Source organism: Dipodomys ordii, unplaced genomic scaffold (genome assembly GCF_000151885.1).
Source record: "Dipodomys ordii isolate 6190 unplaced genomic scaffold, Dord_2.0 Scaffold148, whole genome shotgun sequence".
NCBI classification, from domain to species: Eukaryota; Metazoa; Chordata; class Mammalia; order Rodentia; family Heteromyidae; genus Dipodomys; species Dipodomys ordii.
Window position 1 is genome coordinate 2,925,011 of NW_012267364.1, and position 8,955 is coordinate 2,933,965.

At 40.9% G+C, this 8,955-nt stretch overlaps 1 pseudogene; it reads right to left on the bottom strand.

Moving 5' to 3' along the window:
• Nucleotides 1-380: 380 nt before the first annotated feature.
• On the bottom strand, nucleotides 381-7,625 carry LOC105997595 (annotated as a pseudogene).
• Nucleotides 7,626-8,955: the final 1,330 nt, after the last annotated feature.

Here is an 8,955-nt window from a genome sequence, read left to right on the forward strand (position 1 = left end):
GAGTATCTCCTAATCTTGAGCCTCTTCCCCAGCATATTTTATTATTTTATTGCTGTGTAAACAGCTGACCACAAATGGTTGGCCTTCTCCAGTCAGGTCAGCTTAAATCACAGCACCGGTCCTCCAAGGGGCCTGTTGGTCTCTCTTAGGCAAAGCCTAAGATACAAGTCAATCTAATTTTCCATGGAACTCCCACCTTTTCTGTGTCCTGAGTTGTTGTGTAAGAGATTGGTTTCTTCCTTACCATTTTACTTTGGCTTCTTTTGGTCAGAATGACCACAATGTAGGCAATAGACTTCAAGTGATCATTCTTATATACTCTAATATAGTCATCAATTAAGTCATTTATTTATTTATTTTATTTATTTGAATTTATTTTATGCTAAATTTATTCCTGTGCCATAAGTTTTTGTCTCTTCAGTTTCTTCTGGGATACCTTTTTCTTCTGTGCAACCTCCTCTTCTGGTTTAGGAACAATCTGCTCCTTCTCAGTAAGGATCATCTCAATGTGGCAGGGGAGCTCATGGATAGGTTAATGCTACCATGGGCTCTGTAAGTTCTGTGGTGGATCTTAGGTGCTTTGTTCACCTGGATGTGTTCAATGACCAGGGAGTCTACATCTAAACCCTTCAGTTCTGCATTACTCTCTGCATTCTTAAGCATGTGCAGCAGAAATTCAGCACTCTTTTTGGGCCACTGACCCTGTGTCCAGCCCTGCTGTTTGGCCTGGGCACACCTGCCAATTCCACCATCGTAACACCAGAATGGCACACATTGCTTCTTTAACATGACATCTTTCAGATACTTGGTTGCTTTTCAGATATGCATACCCTTGATGGCCTGTGCTGTTTCTCTGGTGTTCTTAAAGTGTACACAAAGATTGGAACCTCTTGACTTGCATGATTTTGTGGGGTTTTCTGTGTCTAGAGAGTAGCGAGCCATTTTCACAGGTCACCTCTGGCCACTTACAGGAAGAGCAATTACGTCATTTATTAATAGCTCTATGTCCCTTTCCATCTTATACCATATACCATGACATAGAACCCAAGAAAAGTCAGATTGACTTATATCTGAGCATCTCCTCTATGCTAGAGATCAGTAGACTCCCCTCAGAGATTGGTGCTGTTGAGTTAAGTTGAGCTGACTCTGGAAAGCCAACCATTTATGGTCACTTCTGTCATGCAGCCAGGCCTGGAGGAGCTTGGTCCTAGAAGAAGAGAAAAACATAGGAAATCTCTAGCAGAAGAGGCAGATGCATGACCTAGAGGAATTCTTCCTTGGAGAAGGGGTATGAAGATTTCTTCAGGAGAACAAAGGAAGCAATGCTTTGGATATCACCTACATTTTCTTGCCTGTAGATGAGGTTATGCATGTGTGTGTGAGTCCATTTCATCCCAGCCCCAGGAAGTGCAGTTAACCCACAAAAGCTTCTACAAATGAATCTAGGTTCTAACAGTGGCAGGTTACTTTCGTCCACAGAGTCTCACATTTTAGTGGCTAATATTACATTATCAGTATCAGAATATGCTGAAAGGGGTTTGCCAGTTTCATAACACACATTAGAATAGACAGTGGCTCATGCCTGTAATTCTAGTGACTGGGCAGGGTGAGATCTGAGGATAGGGGTTTAAAGCAGCCCAGGTAGGAAAAGTCCATGAGATTCTTATCCCCAGTTAACACCCCCTACCCCCCAAAAAACAAAAGATGCCAAATGTAGAGCTAAGGTTTAAGTGGTAGAACATTAATTTTATGCACAAAAGCCAGGGACAGCACCCAGCTCTGAGTGAAAGCCCCAGTATTGGCATATTGGCATACACACACACACATGTACACACACACACATGCACACACACACACAAACACACACACACACCACACCAAAACAAAGCAACAACAACAAAAATACTTTTCTAGTGAAAACAGAGTTTAGTCCATATGCTTGGCTATCTGGGTAATATCAACTGTTACATCCACCCTTGTGTAACTGGTGAGTCAGAATAAGACTTTAGTGCACCATTCGCACTAGAATCTAGAACTATGATTCTATTCACCCCACTTTTATAAAAAGACCCTGCCACTAGCTCATGACTTACAAGTGTAATAATTGATGCTGCTATATAAATATTTGCTGCATTCACTTTGTGGAGAATCTGTCCTGCAGAGGTTTTGTGTCAAGTTCTCCTGCTTGACAGAGCGTCAGGATCTCAGCTAGCTTAGGCGAATGGATTGGAAGATTGTGATTCACCTGTGTAACTAATAAAGATCCCTGTGGGTGGACAAATGCATTTCAGGCTTTCTTTCACTCTGTGCTACCCAGATGAGTTTATGGAAAGAAAAGATACACAGTTTCTCCTTTCTTCTATTTTAGGGAAAGATACCCCATATTGACCAAAGATGAAATATAAATAGTCATGTTTACTTAGATCAGCTTTTGACAGTTTCCTGGAGGAACTGAGCCCCATGTCAAGGGTTGGAACATCTCTAGCTCCAAAACCACAGCTCTTAACAGATTGAAAATAAATCAGTGATTTTCCCCAAGTGTGCTAAAGAGTTCCTTGTAAGATCAGCAGCTTGGGACAAAGTGTGTGCCTTGGGAATCTCAAAGACAAATCCTTCACAACTTCACTCTCCCCCGAAGTAAAAGGGGGGGCATTTATAGATTGTAATGCAAAAAAAGTGTCACCTGAATGATCTATTGAGCCCTTCCGTAATTCTTTGGTGGTATGTATGAAACACAGAGGGGTTAAAGAAACATGCCCCTTAAAAGGAAAGAGAGAAGCTCTTGATACTGGTGGGAAAGGAACCCTAGAAAAGAAGAGACCTTTCTGGGTCAGGCAGGTCATTTATTGCGGACAAGTTCCCTTACAGTTTATTTAAGAAGTATGGTCTAGTTGATAAGACACATGTGGAGTTAGGCTGGATATTCTTATGGTATTAGAGTCTCCTTAGAACTTCACTTTCCTTATCCAAAATGAGGGGCTAAAATCACCAACTGTGGATTGGTTTTGAAGAGCAACAGTCATGTTCGTCATATAAACAACACAGTTTCTGCTACCTAATGAAGACCTTAAAGAATGGCAGATGTGTCATTACCACTAATGATAAAAGGTCAGCCCAGTTATGAGACTGTTATAGCAATGGTACCACGTAGGGGTGAGGGGAGGAGGAGAGACGGGATGTGAATGTGAGAGAGGGTTTCACTAGAAATGCTGGCTTATGGAAGTTTTATTTACTGAGGAAATACTGATTGAAATACTGATGAATCTTTTGAAGAATGTGAATATCTGAAGTGAAGAATGAGTAGTAGGAGATAAACACAACACAGATAAGGACCAGAGTACAAAGTAGTATGGCAAAGAAAACTGGTTGTTCTAAAGTAGTTTTGCCTACCAGGCAACTACTGGCCTCTATGTTTAGCATCCTTTTTTTTTCTGTTCTGTTCTCTTCTTTTTTCTGCACCAATACTGGGGCTTGAGTAAGGGTCTTACACTCACTTGGCTGGCACTCTACTACTTGAGCCACGTCTTTATCTTCAGCTATTTGCTGGTTAATTGGAGATAAGAGTCTTGTATATATCTGCCTGTGCTGGCTGTGAAACTATGATTCTCATATCTCAACCTGGCTATACTTACCATCCTTAATCAAAAAAATAAAAAAAAATTCAAATCCTATGAAGTTGAAGTATAAGCATGACATCATAAGTAGAAAATTCTTTTGATGCATTTACAAAGCTATTAAAATAGAATACAATATCACATTATTAATTGTTTATAAGGTTACCTTCAGTACCTAAAACTAGCTTAAAGGTTATATTCCTGGATGAGGTATACAGGAAACACAGAAGAATTTTATGTTGAAAACTAGGTTTTCTTCCCAAGATATTTTATTATGCACATGCAAATATTCCAAAATCCACAAAAAGAAAATCTGAAAATCACCTTTGTCTCCAAGCACTTCAGATAAGGAATACCGCTGTAATAGATTCGTTAATTTTCAAAGCAACCCAAAATGTTAGGCATTGATTCTTCCATTTTACAGTTGAGAGAGTTAGCTGTGTGGGTTCCATGTAAACTTATACATTATTCCTTCAGTAACAGAGAGCATGTAAGAAAAAGTGACATAAATTCATGCAGTCACCAGGAAAGCCGGCTTCCCCGGAGACTAGGAAACATGAGGCTTAGTGCTACCTTGTGGGTCTTTTGAAACAGCATGCCAGCAGCCACATGGCTGAAGTGGAAAACAGGACTATCTGTCAATAGAAGAAGGCTAGGCTTGGCTGGGTCCATCTGGGGAAAATTCTTCTGGTGAGACCTGTCATCTAGGGGCAGTCAGCTTGTTCCATATTGTCTCCTCATCTGCCCACATCCTCTCTCCTCCTGGATACAGGTCCCCCAGGAGACTGGCAGCAAGCTCAGAAGTATGGACAGAAAAATGTACTCTGAGCCAAAGCACCACGTTGGAATAGGAACAAACTGGGGGTAAAGCAATTGTTTCTGCAAAGTGCATGCAGAGCTTTCAAAACAGCTTATAAACACAGCCCAGAGCAAAGTGCTTGGAACAAAACAAACAAACAAAAAAAACAGTGGGCTGAGCACTGGTGGCTCATGCCTATAATCCTAGCTACTCAGGAGGTTGAGATATGAGGATCATGGTTCAAAGCCAGCTCGGGCAGGAAAGTCTGTGAGACTCTAATCTCCAGTAAACCAGTAGAAAACCAGAAGTAGTGCTGTGGCTCAAGTAGGAGAGTGCTAGCCTTGAGCTGAAGAGCTGAGGGACAGCACACAGGCTCTGAGTTCAAGCCCTATGTCCTACAGAAAAAAGAAAAGAAAAGAACGGTGGATGACCTGTGTGAAAATGAGTGTGAGGAAAGCCCAGTGCTTCAGAGTACAGAAGCACATGACTGAAGGGAAATGTCTGGGCTACTACATCCAATTCTTGGTGTGTGACTGACCAGCCCAAAGTCTTAGAATTGTCTTCCTGTGCCTGCCCCCAGATACTTGCCCCTGGCTGGAAGCTGTGGCTTCCCTTCTGGAAAAATGTAGCAGTTCCATCTCAGGAATATAGAGCTGTGACAGGGGATGAAAACGCACCGTCAGCATTGCTCAAGAGACACGGCGGAAACTCCATTAACACACTAAAGCCATGAACAGACTAAAACAAATAACCAAATGGCTACCAGGTAGCTAAAACACAATTGCAAGGGGTGGGGTGGTGGGTGGAGGGTGGCTGCATGACAAAGGGAATACTCAATGAACATGTTAGATAAAGGAAGTGGGAAATGTGAAATGAGTGTCAGGAGTAGAAAATAGACAGGACCAGGGAGATGGATGGAAAGGATTACCGAACAGGAAGCCCTGGACAATTAGATGAGCCTGTTAAACAGTAACCCCCTTACACCACCTTTAGAAGTTCAAAAATTAAAAAATAAATGAATAAGTTAGCTTACAAAAAGAAAGAAAATAAGCTTTATGAAAGCAAACAAATAGCAACAATGAGAAGACAGGATAAATCTTGAAAAAGAAGAGGTATCCTTTCCAAACACAGAGCAGATAGCTCAGTTGTTCAAATTTTCTTCCCTTTACTTTGGTGAATCATGTCTTCTGCGATGGCTTATCTTCCCTGGGAAGATTGAGACCCAGCGGTTTAAGTGATTAGACTTCAAGATGAATCTTCATCTGGCTGGCTATATACTAAATAAGGGAGTGAGCAGGGTGACTATTCCCCCTTTCAAGTTCAAATGAATGAATCAATGTTAGATGGGGACAGGCTTTTCTGCTCTCACTCCTTGAAAATCTTCTATCAGTTGTTGAGCGGATCGTGGACAAACACTCATCATCACCCTCAGAGTTTAAAAGTCATTGATATTATTGACAGCAATGTATATGTTACACATTTTCCTCATATGTATCACATTCACACAAGGCAGATTAATTCAGAGAAGCACAGCACAACCTCCTGGCCTAATTTCTGCCCTGTACCAACGATGAGCTGACATGTCAAGCCGTTAATAGACTTGAACACAGTCTCACAGCTTATGTCACAGTCAGAATTAATCCCAACCCTGTGTGATCCAAAGTCAATAGACTTTCCATTTCATCACTTTGGAGAAGTGTATGACACCTGCCAGAGCCCAAGTGAGAGCAAGAGTGGATGCCAAGGCTGGGCCCAAGGCTCATCTGTCACCGATCGGCGTATTGGCAAGTCCACTGCATACACAGTATGGGAAGGCCTTTAAGAAGGGGCTGGCAAACTCCTTTTTGATATTTTCATATCTCAGACCTGTAACTTTGATGAATGAGGCTCTCCTAGCATGGGCCTACATGACAGGGGAAGCAGCGTCTGGTCTTTCTCACCCACGGTTGAACCGACAGCTGAGAATATTGACGATCTCACCTCAGGATGGTGCGATTTTATGAGTTTTTAACTTCATTGGGGTTTAAAAGCACATTGAGGTATTCATGCCAGATTCTCTTTTCAGCACTGGGTTTAACAAATTATTCTTTATTATAAAATATTCTTTGTGGGGATAATTTGGTCCACTTGTAGGGCCAAATAGCAGAATTGTTCCCAGCATATTGTTTAAAGTTTTTTAAAGAGATAAGTGTACAAGAGTGCAGGCATTTATTGTATATTGATGAGTTCATCAATACATTATATATACACACATTATCTATACATATAAAGATATATACACACATATAGAGATATATATATATATATAAATATAACTTATACATCTTAGCATAACTTTACATCTTAATGTAACCACTCTAAACTTCTTCAAAATGTGTCTTAATATTAGTTCTTTACATCCTTTTGTTACTTGGGGTATCAGCTCATCAATCTTGTCCCTCCTCCAACAACATCAGACTCATCTCATTGTGCCTGAGTTATTCCATGTAGCATATGGATCTTTCATTCTATCCATGTTGTCCCAAATGACAAAAGCTTATTCTTTTTCAGGGCTGAATAGTAGCCCATTGTGTTTCATATTTAAACTGATGTGCACATTAAACAGTATTGGTGAGGAGGATATTAAACGTAGAAGATATAAACCTCTCATTAAATGCTGGAGAGGCTGATAGGTCCCTAAGCACAGTAAACCTCAATGAAACTATCTAGCATGTGGAGTGCCATGGTTCTGAGTCACTGATTAGCCCCAGAGAGCCTAGATTTTTCTCTTCTTCTATTTTCTTCCAAATGTCATGGATGTTATTATATGGTATGTGGCTAGGAAATAGTACATGCTCTTTGCCTAGGAAATAGCATATGCTCAGGAAAAAGATGTTTCCTCCCCAACCCCCCCACCTGCCTTTTACCATTTGTTAAATAATGTTAACTTTTTAATATGAAGTTTTTATCCCCCTCAGAGTGCTGAGGTGAATGCTGATAGTGTCTCAAGTTTAGGCAATGACAGAGGTTCTCAGGCTTGGGAGATATTTGTGAGGATGATGTATGGCTCTTTAACAACACCAGGCTTGGGGGAGGGGATGGATAATACTCCCTCTGACCACATCAGAATGCCATCCCTGGTGCAGATGTGGGCATGTTGATCTAGATAAGGACATTTCTCTTCCTTTGGTAGGCAAAAGCTAGAGAAGGAGGGTAGGACTACGATTGGAAGAAAACTTGTGAAATATTGCTACAGAGACTTTGCCGGAGTTCATGACTCCTGGGGATCCAGAAAGGCAAGATGTGGGCCTCAGCATCTGGGAAGACACATTTCTAATGTGAGCTCATGTCTCCAGGAAAATCGATCAAGCTCGAAACTACGTGGACAGCATCTCACAAAGCCAACTGCATCTCACCAGTAGAGACAAACCAGCAGGGAGACAGTCTCAAAAAAAACTGTGCCTAGCACAAGCCAGGGCTCCCATATGCTGAGAATGGAAGATGAGTGAACATAGGAAGGCAGGAAATTAGAGAAATGAAGACTTTTATTGTAAGCTAGAAATAAGGCTTCACAGATTTTATTGGGCCATAATCAAGACTTGTTTGCATTTTTCTAATGTGATAGGGCAGTATCATAAAGAGACTCCTTATGGACTTACACGTGAAGTCACATTTTTTATTTCTATAAGTCACCTCTACTGTAGGAACTTGACATGTTTAATTGTCCAGCAAACACACTTATGACAAATGGGCTAATCAGGGGCTTGTCCAGCTCTTACCACAAATATATTACTGTAAATCCAGAAATCAGATGGTAGACTGCTTTCCCAAATGGGGAAGATTGAGTAGCCACAGTGATTCTAGAAAAAGCATTTAGTCCTGATTTTACATCTCATAAAATGAATTCCAGCAACATTTCCAAACTGTTATTTATTGTAAGATTAGTATCTGTCATTGTAAAAGCAATTTAGCCAAATGGATCATTGAGTTCAGAAGAAAGGAGTAAGTTAACATGGAAAAAGGGAGCTTTTTATAATTAAACTATTGCTCTGAGGTTTTGTAAAAAGACATTTTTGAGACTTAGTATAGTGGAAGCAAGGGGAAAAAGCAGGACAATTTTATTCCATATCTTAGAAAAATATATTAGGTAGACTTCCTATTGCTTTTCATTCTTAGAAAAGACTACTTCCTTTGTTCATTAATATGGTCCTTCAATAAAGTTACAAACAGACTTAGTAGAAAACACAAATTATGGAAACTTATAGGGAGAGAAGAAGGAAGAGAAGGAAGGGGAAAGGGAGGAAGTGGAATGAGAAAAGAGGAAAGGGAAAAGGAAGAGTAAAGGTAGGAGGAGGATGAGAAAGAGAGGGAGGAAGAAAGGGAAGAAGAGAAAAGTGAAGAAGAAGAGGATGATAAAGAGCAGCAAGGGCTGGGAAGATGGCTCAGTGGTAGAGTGCTTGCCTTGCATGCATAAGGCCCTGGGTTCGATTCCTCAGCACCACATAAGCAAAAAGAAAAAAGCCGGAAGTGGCGCTGTGGCTCAAGTGGTAGAGCGCTAGCCTT